The sequence below is a fragment of the Ranitomeya variabilis genome, chromosome 2 (assembly GCF_051348905.1).
Source record: "Ranitomeya variabilis isolate aRanVar5 chromosome 2, aRanVar5.hap1, whole genome shotgun sequence".
Lineage (NCBI taxonomy): Eukaryota > Metazoa > Chordata > Amphibia > Anura > Dendrobatidae > Ranitomeya > Ranitomeya variabilis.
Genome location: NC_135233.1, coordinates 1,063,744,962 through 1,063,762,136, shown reverse-complemented (window position 1 = coordinate 1,063,762,136; position 17,175 = coordinate 1,063,744,962). Strand labels below are relative to the sequence as shown.

The window sequence follows — 17,175 nt, the reverse complement described above, 5'->3', positions numbered from 1 at the left end:
GCCACAGCTTCCAAAGGACACCTATGTGGAATATGTCAAGGAAGATGGAAGTATCCTGCGCTGCTGAATGAATGACAAGCCAAGATGGAAGGAAGGAATGCTGGTTTAATGTCCACGAGTTTCAGAGTCACTCGCCTCCTTCAGGACAAACACAAATAAAAACAACATATAGCATGCGGATGAAAAAATGAAAAATTCAAAAAGGGTGCCAAGGAAAAATGGAAATAATAATAATCTTTATATAGTGCTAACATATTCCGCAGCACTTTACACACATAATCATCGCTGTCCTCATTGGGGCTCACAATCTAAATTCCCTATCAGTATGTCTTTGGAATGCGGGAGGAAACCTGAGAACCCGGAGAAAACCCACGCAAACACGGGGAGAACATACAAACTCTTTGCAGATGCTGTCCAAGGTGGGATTAGAACCCAGGACTCCAGCACTGCAAGGCTGCTGTGCTAACCACTGAGCCACATTGCTGCCTGTAGAGAATAAAGTTCATACATCAAAAATGAATATAACAAAAAACACAAGTATCATTAAATAAAGTCGGTAAAAAAATAATTATTCATAAAGAAAAAGAAAATTGTGTCCATGTGAATTTCTTTAAAATGTATCGTATTAGGTTAGATATCAATAAATTGTTTGGACGAGATCTCAGATGGATCTGTGTAGAGCGTGAGACTATCACTCAATATTGATTACATATGTGGCAAGTTCGTGATTGATAGAAAAAAATGTGCAAAAAAAATTGAAGTTCGATTAAAAAAAACCCAAACATGAAAGCATTGTTCACGTAATTATATCTATATACCTATCTATATACCTAAACAACAATATCCATCTAGGTACAATTGCCCACATGGATAGTAAGTGATGTAGGCAGCAAATTTTTTTGAAAAAATTATATTTTATTACAAAGAAATTTTTTTTGTAAAAACCTAATCAGTAAACAGGGCTAAAAAACCTCCATAGGGAGGGACAATTTGTAAGATAAAATATATATAAATTAGCAACCAATAATTGCTCCTGCTATATGTACCAAAGATGGCATGTAACAAATAATTAATAAACTATAAAGAAAGCAGGCAGATATATTTCTCAATATATAATAGTGTAATGAAGCTCAGTCTACCAAATCCTCTCTATAATAGGGGCCAATATCTTATCCCCATGTGTGGATATACAAATGTGCGGTTTAACCACAGAAGACAGTCATTATCCCATATATTAGTGTAAATTCTGAAATAGTTACTGATACCGATAATGACAGTTTCATGTGGTCAAAGAGCTTGCCGCAAGATCGTATTGATAGCAAGTGCTAATGCCAATAGGTAGACTTGATATAATCAGAGAGCTTACCGCCAGATAGTGTCCTGTGCCTGGTGTCCTTCCCTCCTGCCCAACGGGCGCCGTTTCGCTGCTCGCCTCTTCGCTTCTTTTTTGCATAAAGTGGCCATGAGTTTCTGTATCATCTATGGTTTTGCAGTTATATTATTTTGACATCTTTGTTGTGGGTGATACATGTTTTGTGGGTTGTCATTTCCCCTATACTAGGGCATGACATATGAATAGGTACTCTTTGCATGTTTGCAATTTTTACATGTTTTTAACTGCGTTGTGTGTTTTTGTTCTTCACATGTATATATCTTTTGAGGTTTGCCAATAAAACACAACTTTGATATTGTTATACGTGGAGGTGTTCCTATTTATGTGGGCATGATCTTTTTCTTCCTTTTTTTCATGTTTCATTTCAAGCCCACGGTGAACCTTCCCTCTTGGTATTTATTTGCGGTGCCCTCCATTTCTTATTTATTATAGATCCATGTGACATAACACAGGGATATAGAGGAGAAAAGTGAAATGTAGGTGTGTGGCTTTATTCTGCCAGCAATCCGAAAATCAAATGACTTGTAGTATCGGGGTAAAGCTGACATGAGCATCTTAAGAAAGTGTCCAAGCATTACAGCTGTGGATGAAGCTTGTGTGGATTTTATGTTGTAAACCTGCAACAATTTACAGGTGAAAATACATTAAGATTTCAGAACCTCATCCCCATATGGGTGAAAATTCAGAGCTGGCAGCAGAGTTATGAGAGGAGTTTCCCTCTATACATTACTTGACAAACCCCCAAAGTTACTGCCTTATAAATAACAATCATATTAATATTGGCCAGAATCTTCACTGTTCCCCAACAGCAGATTCATTTAAAATGGAGGATAGTCAGGTGGTCGGGAGAGAAGACTGCTGGTCCAGAGATAGACATGCAGGGGGGAGAGGAGTTCATAGGAGGGAGAGAGACCCATGGGGGGAGAGACATGCAGGGGAGAGGAGTGCATAGGAGAGAGAGAGACCCGTGGGGAGAGACATGCGGGGGAGAGGAGTGCATAGGAGGGAGAGCAACCCATGGGAAGAGAGACATGCAGGGAGCAGAGGAGTGCATAGGAGGGAGAGCAACCCATGGGAAGAGAGACATGCAGGGAGCAGAGGAGTGCATAGGAGGGAGAGCGACCCATGGGGAGAGAGACATGTAGGGGGGAGAGGAGTGCATAGGAGAGGATTAGATACAAGGCTCAGCAAATAGTATCACACAGGAAAGGATTAGATACAAGGCTCAACAGTACAGTATCCAGCAGAGCAGCCAGTGATTGTATGTAGAGCGCTGTCTGTTATACACATGGATGGACAGTCTGCTTGTCTGCTCCGCAGAAATCAAGGAAACATTTCTGCTGATTGCATGCAAAGTCTGGATCAGAACAAGCCATCAAAGACCCCATTCCCCTCCTCAGATCCTGTCTTCTCCATCCTGTCCTGGCAATGTGTGAAAGCGAGGCGACAGGCATAGTCCAGGGTGACGCTGGGAAGCAAGCTGGGGGAAATGTAGCCATATAGTAATGATACAAATAAGACCCCTCTCTTCAGCTGCTCACCATCCCTCCCCTGACTGCACCTAACTGGAGTTCATGCTGCCCCCTCTATTACCCCAGACCTGTGTGCAGATGCTCAGCAAGAACCACCTTAGAATGGGTCCCCTTTCTGAAGATAATACTGCCATATTGTTCTCACATAATACCGCCATATAGATCACACATACTGTCACATAGATCACACATAATACTGTCATATAATTCTCACATAATACCACTATATAGATCACGCATAATACCACCATGGTTTTCTCACATACCACCATATAGATCACACATAATACTGACATATACTGTAGTTCTCACATAATGCCGCCATTTAGATCTTGCATAATACCGTCATAGTTCTCACATAATACCGCCATGTAGATCACTCATAATGCCGCCATATAGTTCTCACATAATACCATCATATAGATTACACATAATAACGCCATAGTGTTCTCACATTATATTGCATCTTCTCGCCCAACCACTTGCACCAGTGACCCCATTCCATCACATCTCCTCCAGTCCCTTTCCCCGGCTGTCACTTCTCACCTAACAAAAATATTCAACCTTTCTCTCACTTCCGGTATTTTTCTCTCCTCACTTAAGCATGCCATCATACATCCATTACTTAAAAAACCATCCCTCGATCAAAACTGTGCCGCTAATTATAGACCTGTCTCTAATCTTCCCTTCATCTCTAAACTCCTCGAACGCCTGGTCCACTCCCGTCTTACCCGCTATCTCTCAGATAACTCTCTTCTCAACCCTCTTCAATCTTGTTTCCACTCTTTACACTCTACTGATACTGCCCTCACCAAAGTCTCTAATGATCTAATAACAGCTAAATCTAATGGTCACTACTCCATGCTAATTCTCTTGGATCTCTCCGCAGCATTCGACACTGTGGATCATCAGCTCCTCCTCACTATGCTCCGCTCCATCGGCCTCAAGGACACCATTCTCTCCTGGTTCTCCTCCTATCTCTCTGACCGATCCTTCACTGTATCTTTTGCTGGTTCCTCCTCCTCTCACCTTCCCCTTACGGTAGGGGTTCCTCAAGGATCAGTCCTAGGCCCCCTCCTCTTTTCTTTGTATACCGCCCCTATTGGACAAACAATCAGTAGATTTGGTTTCCAGTACCATCTCTATGCTGACGACACCCAATTATACACTTCTTCTCCTGATATCACGCCGACCTTTTTAGAAAACACCAGTGATTGCCTTGCAGCTGTCTCTAACATCATGTCCTCCCTCTATCTGAAACTGATCCTGTCAAAAAATGAACTCCTCGTGTTCTTTTCCTCTACTAACCTACCACCATTGCTCCCAATCAACATGCCTGCTGCCTTGGGGTCATACTTGATTCCGAGCTTTCATTCCCCCTCCCACATCTGGTCACTGGCTCGCTCTACTTATCTGCATCTCAAAAACATTTCTAGAATCCGCCCTTTTCTTACTTTCGACTCTGCAAAAACTCTTACTGTTTCACTTATTCATTCTTGTCTGGACTATTGTAACTCTCTACTAATCGGCCTCCCTCTTACCAAACTCTCCCCACTCCAATCTGTCCTGAATGCTGCTTCCAGGGTCATATTCCTCACCAACCGTTACACTGATGCCTCTACCTTGTGCCAGTCATTACACTGGCTACCCATCCACTCCAGAATGCAGTACAAAACTACTACCCTCATCCACAAAGCTCTCCATGGCTCAGCACCACCCTACATCTCCTCTCTGGTCTCAGTCTACTACCCTACCCGTGCCCTCCGCTCCGCTAATGACCTCAGGTTAGCCTCCTCAATAATCAGAACCTCGGCTCCCACTCCAGTCTCCAAGACTTTACACGTGCTGCGCCGATTCTTTGGAATGCACTACCTAGGTTAATACAAGTAATCCCCAATCCCCAGTTTTAAGCGTGCCCTAAAAACTCATTTGTTCAGATTGGCCTACCGCCTCAACGCATTAACCTAACTATCCCTGTGTGGCCCATTCAAAGAAAAAAAAAACTTAAACCATAATCAGGTTCCTCGCATCATATTCTCATACACTTTATGCAGTCAATAGCCCTCTGTGTCTGTACTGCTACATACTTAGGCAGTTAACTGGTTCATGCAGCTTTACATGAACACCCGAACCTTACACTATAGCTGGTCCGAATAACTAAAGTAATTGTTACCATCCACCTCTCGTGTCTCCCCTTTTCCTCATAGTTTGTAAGCTTGCGAGCAGGGCCCTCATTCCTCCTGGTATCTGTTTTGAACTGTGATTTCTGTTATGCTGTAATGTCTATTGTCTGTACAAGTCCCCTCTATAATTTGTTAGGTGCTGCGGAATATCTTGTCGCTACATAAATTTAATTATTATTATTATTATTATTATTATTATTATTATACCACCATAGTGTTCTCACATAATACCATCATATACTTCTCACATAATGCTGCCATATAGATCACACATAATACCGCCATATAGATCACACATAATACCACCATACAATTCTCACATACTACTGCCACAGAGATCACAGATAATCCCACAATATGGTTCTCATATAATACTGTCATATAGTTTTATATTATTCCACCATACTGATCAAACATAATACCACCATACAGATCACATTTAATACCATCATACAGATCACACATAATGCCATAATACTTATCACACATAATACTTAGCTGCATCAAGTGTGGTCTATATGGCAGTACTATATAAAAAATATATACAGGGGTTGGACAAAATAATGGAAACACCTGGAAAGATCAACAAAAGTTAGTTTAATATGGTGTAGGTCCACCTTTTGCAGCGATTACAGCCTCAATTCTCCGAGGTATGGATTCATACAAGGTGTGAATTGTTTCCAAAGGAATTTTAGCCCATTCTCCAGTTAAAACAACCTTCGGTTCTTTGAGCGACGATGGCGGCGGAAATCGACATCTAACTTGAATCTCTAAAATCGACCATAAATGCTCAATAATGTTGAGGTCTGGGGATTGTGGGGGCCATATGAGATGCTCAACTTAATTAGAATGTTTCTCGTGCCATGCTTTAACGATTCTAGCTGTATGAATTGGTGCATTATCATCCTGAAAGATGGCGTTCCCCTCCGGGAACAGTGCTTGAACTATTGGATGCACTTGGTCGCCCAAAATGCCTAAATAATCTCAGCTGTTAATTCTTCCATGAAGGGACATCTCCACGAAATAGCACCCCAGATCATCACAGAACTTCCGCCATGTTTTACGGTTGGGAGAAGGCAGTCTGGATGGAATGCTTCTTTCGGCTGTCTCCAAACGTACACTCGGCCGTTGTCGGAAATAGGGTAAATGATGATTCGTCTGAGAATATCACGTTTCCACTGCTCGAGCGACCAATTCTGGAGGTTTCTACACCACTCTAAACGCTTGGAAACATTTGTCATTGAGAGCAGCAGTTTTCTAATTGCATCTCTTCCGTGGAATCCAGATTTGTGCAGCTCCCGACGAACAGTTTTCGTGGAAACTGGGTTCTGTAGGTGTTCATTGAGCTCAGCAGTGATTTTCGGAGCCGTGGTCTTGCGATCCTCTCTCACAATTCACTTTAGAGTCCGACGGTCTCTCTCAGTCAACTTTGACTTTCGGCCAGACCTGTGCTTTGCTGCAGACGTTTTTCCATCTCTTTCAAACACAGTCATTACTTTGGAGACAGTACCTCTTGACACACCAAGTATTCGGGCACTTTCTGTTACACTAGCGCCTGCCATACGAGCACCAACAATTTGGCCTCTTTGAAAATCCGAGAGGTCTGCCATTGGTATCAGGTTCTCATCAATGTTCTTACAATTATGCAAAACAAACAGTTAATTTACATACACATATCACATAACACAAATAATCAACTACAAAACATTAGCATATGTCACGGTTTGCATGTTTATCACATGTTCGAAGATCATGATGCCAAAACGTTAGGTGTTTCCATTATTTTGTCCAACCCCTGTATGGTGGCATCATGTGTGATCTATTTGGCAGTATTATGTAATATATATATATGTGGCGGTATAATGTGTGGTCTTTATGGGAGTGTGCTGGTCTATAGGGGGTCACAGTGAGAGATATATGGTGGAATGAGCAGGGTGACAGCAGCACAGAGTATTTCAGAAGAGCAGTGTGCTGGTCTATGGGGGAGTGTGCTGATGCTCACACTCAAACACTGACACAAGTGTATACATAGCCTTTACTGGCTATTAAAATGGAGGAACCCCCCAAAAATGATGTGGGGTACCCCTATAATTAATAATCAGCAATGGCTATGCAGACAGCTGCAGGCTGATATTAGTAGCCTAGGAAGGGGCCATGGATATTGCCCTCCCTAGGCTAAAAACATCAGCTCTCAGCCACCCCAGAAATGGAGCCTCTATTAGAGGCACCTTTTCTGGCGCTTTCCCCGGCGATTCCCTCTTGCCCTGTAGTGGTGGCAAGTGGGGTTCATATTTGTGGGGTTGATGTCACCTTTGTATTGTCCGGTGACATCAAGCCCACAGCTTAGTAATGGAGAGATGTCTATAAGACACTTAAACATTATTAAAACACATACAAACAGAGAATACACTGGCACAGAAGTAGCAACCACTTATGAACTGTCTTAGCGTGAAGATCTTTCTTTTAGCTACAGGGATATAGCAATCCAAAGAAGAATAAGGTGGTGCCGTGCAGGAACTAACAGCGATCCAAACGAGTATATGAGAAAAGAAAAAGTTGCAGCACTCACCAGCGAATCTTCATTTCTTTATTAGATAAAATAAACCATTATAGGTTGTGGCACTTGAAAGGCTTGGGCGTCACGAGGGGAGCGGGGTTGTGCAGGAACGAGACGGACGACGGCCGTTTCGCGCTGTTGCTGTTGAATACATTGGTGGTGAATAGGATACATTGAATCCTAAGTCACCACCATAATCCTCCTTCTAGCTCCTATGATATGCATTTACAATGGACAATATATATATATATATATATATATATATATATATATATATATATATATGAATAGGATAGTACCGTAATGGAGCAGGTCCCTTCTCTCAGATGCGAAGGAGGATTATGGTGGGGACTTAGGATTCAATGTATGGACGGGGTTATTGCTTAGGCACGTGGGAGAACTATTACTTCCCCCTGTATTTCTGTATTGTATATAATACTATGGTTTACCAGCATGTATTATAGCTTACTCATCTAGCTTTTTGTATGGTAAATTATGCGGACATACTATTGTAACTGGCTAAATTGCCGCTATTTCTATGGATAGTGTGTAGGTCCTTTTATTTCTCTCAGGACACTTTGTTGTAATATATCAGATCTTGTTTTTTTGTTTTTATGTTTATTATTTAATAAAGATATCTTGCTTTTATTTATATGGTTCTCTTCGTGCGGTTAATGGGATCTAAATCCGCTTTTGTTGATATGGCTCAGAGTCAGTATCACCCAGAATAGGATTAGATACACGGCTCAGAGTCAGTATCACACAGAAAAGTATTAATGTCACAAAGAAGGAAGAAGAATACCGGGTTTTTCAATGTATCCGTGCTGACCACACAACAATGGAAATGTTCTTAAAAGCTTTATTGTGCCGACGCGTTTCGTGGCAATCTTCCACTTCCTCAGGGCCAAAAATTTACAGTATCTGTTTACAGCAGTGGTTTTATACAAAACCTTCATGGCATCACAATTACAAACCGACATCACTTCCTGTGAAAACGCCTCCTCCAATGTCAGAATGTCACACGACAGTTACAATGACTTTATTTCACAATCTAAACTCTAACGAAACTCATTATCCACCTAAACAATCAGTCTTTAATTCAAAAGAAATATATTTATATATATAAAACCAATGATCACTACATATTAAAAATCTTTTTGAAAAGTAGAGTTAGCTAGAATCAAACTCACAAGTTTTGGGCGAGCCACAACACTTAGGGCTTCCCATTACCACCATACCATCTCTCCACTTGTTGGGAATAGTTGAAGTTTTATACAAAACCTTCATGACATCACAAGCAAACACACATCACTTCCTGCGAAAACGCCCCCTCCAATGTCAAGATGTCACACGACAGTCATAATATCTTTATATCAAGATATAACCTCTGATAAAAAACACTAGAACTACCGCAGGTTTCATAATACCTATAACTACCATTAGGGGTTATTTTGACCCATATTCAAAAGTACTGACTCTGGAGTAAAAATAACTTTTTTGTTGCCAACAAATTAAAGAACATTTATTTTAACTTAGTAGGAACAGTGTTAAGATCAAGTACAGCACGCATTTTCCTTTTACATGGTCATAGCATGAAGCTGAAGAATGACCTCCCGTCTGCTAATTTTACTCCCAGTTGCTGTTTTATAGAGTATAGTTGCGTTTATAGCTGCTAAATCAAGTACATTACAAAACACCTGAACAGGCCATCGGCGGCTTCCAGATTTTGTGGTGTACTTTCGAGCCATCTGGTCTACTGTGTCCACTCCAACCTTTGTTTTATTGTAAAATTGTACCATTTCCGTTTTTTTCTTGTTGTTTCCAACTGCTACATCTGGGTGAAGACTACTGAGCAAAATTACATTCTTATTTGGCTTACCTTGGTAAACTGTAAGAGTGATGTCACCATTCTTCATCAAAGTAGTCTCATATGTATTTGTTGTTAGGAGACTTGCCTACTACTACTTCTATGTATGGGGTCAAATTGACCCCTTCAGTACTTATAGGTATGAATTGTAAAATCCGGACCCCTGAAAAAGTTTCAATTCATTTTTGTGTCCTAAAATATACACTACCATGAATAAATAATAGTCACAAAAACTCAGAACTCATTTGTTAAAATTTTAGAAATTATAGGAAAAAGAAATAGCAAAAGGGTCAAAATGACCCCTCCGGTAGTTCTAGTGTTAAACCCCTAAGGCTGACATCACGCTAGCAGTATTTGGTCAGTATTTTACATCAGTATTTGCAAGCCAAAACCAGGAGTGGGTGATAAATACAGAAGTGGTGCATATGTTTCTATTATACTTTTTCTCTAATTGTTACACTCCTGGTTTTGGCTTACAAATACTGATGTAAAATACTGACCAAATCCTGATAGTGTGATGGCAGCCTAAACAGTCAATCTTTAATTTAAATCCATGTATAAAACCTATAATCAATATATATTAAGATTTTATAAAAATATAATAGCTGGATTCGAACCCATAGGTTTTAGGCAAGAAAGAACACCAAAGACTTCCCATTACCATTATACTAAATCTCCATTTCTGGAATGGATGTGTGATTAGGAAATCTGTCGAGCCACTAGGGGCAAGAAACCATAAAGGATGGCTTATCAAAAAAGATCTACCAACTCATTAAGACCATATGGATGAATAGTATCTAATTTTTACTGTATATCCAGACAATACAGAAGCATTGGAAGATTCTACTAAATGACCCGGTCTGTCAAAGTATTACCAACTAGACCAGTGGTTACCTTTAGGAGGGCGCCATCCCTTAAAAATATTTTAGCCCCCAGTAGAATTAGGGATGGGGGAGATAAAAAAAAGAGCCCCTTATGCAGGAATTAGCACCTCACAGTAGCCTCTAAGTCTAAGAGGTTCCTTCAAATGTAAAAATAAAAAATGCTTGTGTTGCCTTTGGATTTGTGATAACGTGAATACTTTTCACTCAAATAATGATAGTGATAGAGTAGATGACATTCATTTTAAGTTAACATGTCAATCCAGTTTTGCGATTTATCTAATTGCTTGTTGCTGTGGGAAACAATATGTGGGACGCACTACACAGCCTCAACATTCAAGGCTTGTTTCACACTTCCGTCTTCTGGCGGGCGCTGTAATGTATTGTTGCGATGGACCTACGTATGTTTTGAAAATTGTGAAAAACGTGTAACGCATCCAGTGTTTTGACGGATGCGTCGCTTTTGTGTTCTTGCCTGAATTTCAATGGAGAAAGAAAGAAAGAAAGAAAGAAAGAAAGAAAGAAAGAAAGAAAGAAAGAAAGAAAGAAAGAAAGAAAGAAAGAAAGAAAGAAAGAAAGAAAGAAAGAAAGAAAGAAAGAAAGATAAATTTTTCCCGGACTTGGAAATCCTTCCGGGCATGCTCAGTAGGGAAAAACTGGATCCGTTGCTGGATTCCTGTGTGTGACAGTCAGCAGACCGATTTTCCAACGTGCACAAAAAACTTTACAATGAACATTTTTTCTGCATGATGGACCGCTATTTTATGACTGATCCAGTGCACAACGGATGAAACGGAAGGCCATCCGTCACAATCCGTCGCTAATACAAGTCTATGGGAAAATGCAGGATCCTGCTAATTTTTTGGCTGGATCCTGCATTCTCAAAAATTGACGGATTGTGACGGATCTGCAAAGACGGAAGTGTGAAAGAGGCCTAAGGATGAACTCACATAGACACAACATTTCTCAGGGGTACCTGAAACATGGCTTGTCTTTTCGTTGCTTTGACAAACATGGGAATAAAGCCCCAATACGAGTTACACCGATAGATCATGTACCAGCAGATACCCCAAATAGAATACAGTGTCTAAATAAGAGAGAAGTGTATTGAATATACAAATTAGATACTATTCATCCAAATGGTCTTAATGAGTTGGTAGATCTTTTTTGATAAGCCATCCTTTATGGTTTCTTGCCCCTAGTGGCCCAACAGATTTCCTAATCACACATCCATTCCCCAGAAATGGAGATTTAGTATAAAGGTAATGGGAAGTCTTTGGTGTTCTTCCTTGCCTAAAACCTATGGGTTCAAGTCCAGCCATTTTATTTTATAACATCTTAATATATATTGATTATAGGTTTTATACACGGTTTTAAATTAAAGATTGACTGTTTAGGGGTTTAATGTGTTTTATCAGAGATTATATCTTGATATAAAGATATTGTGACTGTCGTGTGACATCTTGACATTGGAGAGGGCGTTTTCGCAGGAAGTGATGTTTGTTTGCTTGTGATGTCATGAAGGTTTTGTATGAAACCTCGACAATTCCCATCAAGTGGAGAGATGGTATGATGGTAATGGTAATTCCTAAGTGTTCTGACTTGCCCAAGACTTGTGAGTTTGATTCAAGCTAGCTGCATTTTTCAAAAAAATGTTTAATATGTTGTGATCATTTTTATCTATATATATATATTTCTTTTGAATTAAAGACTGATTGTTTGGGTGTATAATGTGGTTTATTAGAGTTTAGATTTTGAAAAAAAGTCATTGTAACTGTCGTATGACATTCTGGCGTTGGAGGGGGCGTTTCCACAGGAAGTGATGTCTGTTTGTTTGTAATTGTGATGCCATGAAGGTTTTGTATAAAACCACTGCTGTAAACAGATACTGTAAATTTTTGGCCCTGAGGAAAAACCGGGTCGTCTTCTTCCTTCTTTTTGACATTGGTATCCAGGGGAGTCTGCAGCGACCACTGTTTCCTCTCATATCCTGCAAGGGGTTGTGACCTTTCACAACCATTAAAGGTGAGTGCACCTACCGCATATTGTCATCAAAATTATCACTTTTATTGCCCTATGTGCGCTCTCTTTCCTTAATTGCAGAAAAGGATTAGATACACAGCTCAGAATCCGTATCACTCCGCATAGGATTAGATACTACATCGGATACTTACCTCACCACTGCGCTGCCCGCACTGCTCCTTTCTCCCTCAAAATAATGCAAAAATAATTAAAAATATTAGTTAAAATTTTAATTTTGGATTGAAAATAATTGATTATGTAAATAAACACAATGCAAAATTTAAAGTTAATACAAAAATATTGCAGCACCTACCCTTTAATTATCAATCACATGTCTGTTTTTCATGGATAGATCACGTGCCCATTACAGGCTATGGGGCTGTCCATGTGTCCTTTTTTTCTCTGGAAAAACAGGATGAAAAAAGGTTGTGACATCTCCATTTTTGATCTGTTTTGCAAGACAAAAGGTCCATAAAATTAAACGGTACTCGGATGACGTCCATGTTTTTTTGTCCAGGTGTTGTCCGTTTTTACTATTTAATGGGTAGGGTAAGCTTGGATATTTTTTGCCCAAGAGAAAAACAGATGCCTCTCTGACATGACATGACAAATGTATATTTATATAAAAACATGGGTCCAGTTTCTTTTTAAGAGAAAGCAGCAGGTGGTTGGGAAGGTGAGATGTGACTGTAGGGGGCAGAATAAATTCAGAACAGTATATTAGCAATTTAATAGAAACACAAACAATACTAAGGTAGGCACCACCCTGACACCATTGTGGCACAACCAACTTTTCAGTGAGCCTATTCACAGCTAATTCATTGACAGTTGAGTCTCCTGAATGTCCATGTTCTAGGTGACACATTCATCTGTAATTCAATGGAGGGTTTTTGACATCCGATTGGCCAATGAGGAGGATGGACATCAATGCCAGGTAGCTGCCTACCTATAAAAGCCAGAAGTTCATGAGTCTTGTGGACTTATTCCTGAGAACTTCTCTGTGGAGATAGGACCTCTCTGACCGAACCATAAGAAAGCGACATCATTCAACTTTTTGGAGCAGAACCCATCTTATAAACTTCACCAAAAACTCGACCCAGGTAAGATCACTCTTCAATAGTATATCCATTGGTGTTCTTTTTTATGAGTTTGGGGGTCTTCTTTCCAAATAACCATACAACAATTGTTCCTATTTGTAGTAACATTACATTGGTTACATATTCTATTTTTCTTGCTTTTCCTAATCCTCAAAAATATAAAAAAGTAATCTCTAGATACAAACACTTCTGTATTTTCATAGAACTATTTTGCTTTATTCTAATTTTTACCTTTTCTGTAATTATAGTGGCTTCATGGAAAAGTTGCTGACAACCAATATGCTAATTAAGATATTTTTTTACAAGCGTTGTCAACCATCCTTTCCCTGACTGGCACATCTTTCTGTTTATGATTGGTTTCTAAATTATTATAGCTGACCAAAGAACTGAGGATTGTGATCACCACATGATGTTGTATTAATCGTATTCCTTATATTTTCCTGTAGAGTCATACTGAGCTTCTATTGGAAAGCACAAAGAATCACCAACTTTCAAGCAGCAATGGCCGCCTTCCAAATTTTGGAACTTCTGGAGATTTCTGAATGCTACAATGTCATCAAGGAGCTGGGCCAAGGGTCATATGGAAAAGTTCTACTGGCACAGACCAAACTTACAGGTAAGTGAACAAGGCAAAAACAAAGATGGTCATTTATGAACATTAGTGGCATAAAAGTGGTAATTTATATACATGTATAGTAATTTAATAATGACTAATTGGCAATGGAGATGAGATTTATCTGTAGCTGATTGGTAGGTCCACATAATTTTAGTAACATCAGCTGAAAAATCCCCATACACATAGGAGCAAAATCATACAAACCTGCCAAATTTGACAAATTTTAATCAATATCTAACGTGTATAGTTGGTTTAAAAAGGGATCATATGACAATAGGGAGGTCAGGAGAAATAGGTGTGGGTCAAATGTTACCTTCATAACTGCCAGTATGTGGGGCTTTATTTCTTCTGTGTATCAGTATCCGATTGTTATCAGCTTTCATCACATTCAGCTGGATCTGCCAATGGCCTGGAGACAGATATCCATGTGTATGGTCAACTTTATTCTCTTATGTCATAAAAATGTCCAGCTAAAAATATCAATAGACTGCACCATCCATTGTCTACCTGACAGAAGACCTTGAGAGACAAAAGGATTAAGAAGCTGGAGTTCAGTCTCTGTCCTTTTTTTTTTTTTTTTTTTTTTTTTTTTTTTCTTCTCCTCACTGGAGATAGATGGCTGCTAGGTAACTCAGACAGTGGCTCTTCTATAGAGAACACAAAAATTATTATTATTTTGAGTTCCTGTGTTTTAATGTTAGACGGTGGCTGTCAAAAATATCTCCAAGCAGGAATAAAATATCATGAGATTTAACTCCAATTGCTCAATCTTTATACCCACAGCTGAGCCTAATGTTTCTGTACTGGTGAGTTTAGAGAGGTGACTGCCAGAGAAATAATAAATCTTGTGTGTATTCGTCAAGATAGTGACATTTAGGAAAAAAAAAACTGTATTCAATTTCTATCTTTCTGTTCCCTGTTATCTGTCTGAGAGTTGGAAGGACCCGAAGCACATCAGATATTCAGCCTGATCTGCCAAATTGGCTGGTTCGGTCAACTTTGTTCTAATGTTCATGGCAGCCTCAGTCTGTGATTCCCGGACTTTCCTCTAAAGTAATTGTTTTGTTTAATCAAATTTTTATGTAATTTTGAAGTAAAAAGTGGATAAGTAGACGTCAAACACATGTGGCATCATTTTTATAGTGGTAAGCTTGGGATTAAACTCGTGTTATTATACATTTTTCTTTATTTGTGTATTATTTTTTTTTGAGGACTACCACTGGCCATGAAATTGGTGAGGAAGGACAGAACTCATCTACAAACTTTTCTGATGGAGTTGTCATTGTCAATCACCCTCTCTGACCACCCGAACATTATTGACACATATCCCATCTTTATTGGCACGATGGACCACTATGTGCTGACTCAGGAGTTGGCAACGGCGGGAACCTTGGATGATATTATCCAAAGTGAGGTAAGAAAGACCGACTCTAGATGTTCTCATACAATACATCCATACTTTATATAGACCCCCATAAATAATAGCCAGTTAGCTAACTAATGTGTATGGGGGTCTTTGGGAATACAGTAAGCCTTTCACAAGCGTGGAATAGGCTTTTATTACGATGCACTTTTTGATGCAACATGACCATCACAGCATCAGTTTTACCTACTGCAGCATTCACTGTCCGAACAACATCAAAATGTTCAAATTTTAGTATTTTTGCTTTAGATAAGGAAATACATAAGCAAATCTCATGATATTGATTTGTTTTCTGCAGGTTGGAATTCCCGAGGAGGCAGTCAAGAGGTGCGCATTGCAGATATCCTGGGCTCTTGACTATTTGCATGCTAGAGGGTTGGTGCACAGGGACCTGAAGCCGGACAATGTGTTGCTCATGGACAAGGACTGTTATCAAATCAAGCTGAGTGACTTTGGCTTGACCCAGCCAGTGGGAACCTATGTGTCGTCCATGTCACATATTATACCGTACATGGCTCCAGAGTTATGTGAATTGAAAGAAGGGGAATATTTAATCTTGAGCCCTGCTATAGACACTTGGGCTTTTGGGGTACTTCTCTTTGTTATTTCAACTGGATATTTCCCCTGGCTGGAAGCAATAGAGACCGACACAATGTACCAAGTGTACATAAACTGGAAGAAAAGTCCAGACCGGGCTCCTCCACCTGCTCATTGGGAGATGTTTTCAAGAGAAGCCATAAAAATGTTCGGCAATCTTCTTGGACAATGTCCGTCTTCTCGTCATCCAATTCTGTCTGTCTTCGATTACCTCAATTTTCCCTGGAAAATAAATGTCTTGGAGTGTGGCACCAACATGGAGGATCAGGAGGAAGATTTGGTAATAGAAGTTGTGGAGGACAGCCAATAGCTTCAGTCTATGATGAAACAGAAGCGGGAAAGCAGCACATTAAGTCTTGGAGCAGAAGTCTACAATCCAATCATGTTGATTCATGCAGAAAGCATCGCACTGACTCTTAGATCCAAAGTGGAAATTTCAAAAGGCTTCATGGAAGGACATCGCAGAGCGATCATTCTAACCTGATACTGGTGGCCGAAACTCCGGAGGGGACCACAATTATGAGAAGCAAAAAAAGCTTTATAAAGTGTGAGTATTCCATGAAACACTTGTAATTTTTAATATAATGGGTGATTTTTATAGAATGTTGTAGAATGCAGAGATGGCTATGGATTACGACTTGATTTTTAATCTTCGTAAGTTAATGGAAACCCGTCAGTAAAGTTTAATGACTGTTTCACTTCACATCCTACCTTTTAGGCTGGGTTTACTTGTCAAGTATTCATCGATTTGAAACATATCAGTATTATATTCATGCATCTGTTACAAATGGAAGAAAAAAAATAGTATTAAAGTAAACTTTTTAAAAAGGATTCTTTAATTTGAATCCAGTTTTAGAATAAACACTTTTTATATCTGCATTATTCCTGTTTTTCCTTCATCTTAATTTACTGTTTTTTTTAAGCAACAATTTTATCTTCAATTTTTTTTACTTTTTTATTTTTGGATTTTTTTTGTAATGGATCCGTTATTATATATAAAGTAGGAA

General features: G+C 39.5%; 1 pseudogene; it reads left to right on the top strand.

Moving 5' to 3' along the window:
* LOC143804044 (serine/threonine-protein kinase SBK1-like) overlaps window positions 1-16,652 on the top strand; it is a 53,074-nt pseudogene extending 36,422 nt beyond the window's left edge.
* The last annotated feature ends 523 nt before the right edge of the window (window positions 16,653-17,175 follow it).